This window comes from Octodon degus, unplaced genomic scaffold (assembly GCF_000260255.1).
Source record: "Octodon degus isolate 3935 unplaced genomic scaffold, OctDeg1.0 scaffold00083, whole genome shotgun sequence".
NCBI lineage: Eukaryota > Metazoa > Chordata > Mammalia > Rodentia > Octodontidae > Octodon > Octodon degus.
Window position 1 is genome coordinate 10,622,356 of NW_004524659.1, and position 1,797 is coordinate 10,624,152.

Here is a 1,797-nt window from a genome sequence, read left to right on the forward strand (position 1 = left end):
TAGTAGTGAGACCCTGAACACCCTGTAGACTTTCCCTAAAATACAGGAAAAAAGTAAAATAAGATAAATTCTAATTTTAGATAGAGATGGTAGCACATACCTACAATCTCAGCCCTTGGGAGGCTGAGGCAGAAGGTGCCCCTCAAGCTCAAGGCCAGCCTGGGCTTCGGAGTGAAACCCTCTCTCAAATAAATTAATTCTCCTAGGATTTCTTTCTTGTTGTTGTTCCTGCTTCCAAAAGGTGTCCTTCATCTGGGCCAATAGTGTTTCAAGATCTGCTTTAGGGGCCGGGGAGATAGCTCAGTAGAGTAAGTGCTTGCCTGGCAAGTGCAGGGTCCTGAGTTCAATCTCCAGTACTGAAAGAAAAAGAAAGAAAAAAGAAAAAGATCTGCTTTAGTTTTTTATTCTCTTCCCTGAATGTTTTTGGCAAGCTAATTAGTATTTTCTCTTTGAGTTAAGTACTTCTCTGTTTGATAGTTCTTTTGCCAGCCGGATAGTGAGTGTAACCAGATGTCTCAACACTAAATGAAAAAATAATGAAAATCCAGCAGTGTAGAGATTTCTTTGAGACCTACAAAGCTGGGTCCATGTGAGTTCACTGCCGCTCTTCTTGTGGCTGAGGTCCTCTCATAGGAAGGAGCCAGAACAATCAGTAGGCTGCTAGGAAAGCCTCGTTCTAAAACCTTGCGGTTTTACCAGGGCATGGTAGCACATGCCTGTAATCCCAGCACTCGGGAAGCTGAGGCAGGAGGATTGCTGTGAGTCTGAGGCCAGCCTGGGCTCCTGAGGGAGTCTAGGCCAGCCTGAAACACATAATGAGACCTTATCTCAAAAAAGAGAAAAAGAAAGAAAGAAAAAGTTTTTGCCCCAGATGTTAAATGACAAAATCTTCCTCCATCTCTGAGGAGGAATAAAGGTGCTTGTAAGAGCAGAATTTTTCTGTTTCCACCTGCAGAAAGGTTGCAATTGTCCCCCACAGGACTTTCATTTTTGTGTCTTCTTTGGAGCTAAACTGAAAAACACTTATTTTATTTTGCTCCATTCAAAGGAAACAGGGTCAGTATGCCTGAGGCACATTGGACAGCGGCGACCACCCCCAAGTGCTTTAAAAAATATTTTGGTGGTCCTGGGGAGATAGCTCAGTAGAATAAGCACTTGCCTGGCAAGCGTGAGGCCCTGAGTTCAATCCCTGGTTCTGGGGGGGGGGGAATATATATATATATATATATGTAAAATGTACCCATCAAATTGACCCCCCAAAAAAATTCTACTGTTACAAACAGTGTATGTTTTGGGGTTTTTTTGGTGGAACCAGGGATTGAACTCAGACCCTTGCATAGGTCAGGCAAGCGCTTATTCTACTGAGCCATCTCCCTGACCTCTACAGTGTTGCCACAAGCAATCTTCCTATGTTTTTTCAAGATTTTGGTATTTATCATTAACTTTCAAAAATTAGAAGATTGATATTGGTTAATTGATTGATTGTACTCAGGGTTGAATCCAGGGTCTTCACACTGACCTAACATTCCCAACCCTTTCTCAAGTCCCTCTTGCCTCAGCCTCCCAGACTGCTTAGGATGCACTATTCTTGCAGCTCTTAGGCAAATTTGAAATTGTATTAAAATTAAAAGATACTGGGAAAAAAAAAAAGATACTGAAGAGGCTGAGAGGCTGGAGCCATTCTGTCCCCCTGTGGTCTTAGCTCTGGCTCACCTCCCTGTCTAGGAGCTGCCTGGCTTCTGGACTAGTGCAGGGGTTAGGTGCGTGTGGCTGAGGTCCTGTGGCTCTGGGTTCAAG

General features: G+C 43.7%; 1 protein-coding gene across 2 annotated transcripts in view; it reads left to right on the plus strand.

Moving 5' to 3' along the window:
- The window catches only part of Ryr1 (ryanodine receptor 1), a 125,021-nt gene that overhangs the window by 92,763 nt on the left and 30,461 nt on the right, over positions 1-1,797 (plus strand). The window lies entirely within an intron of this gene.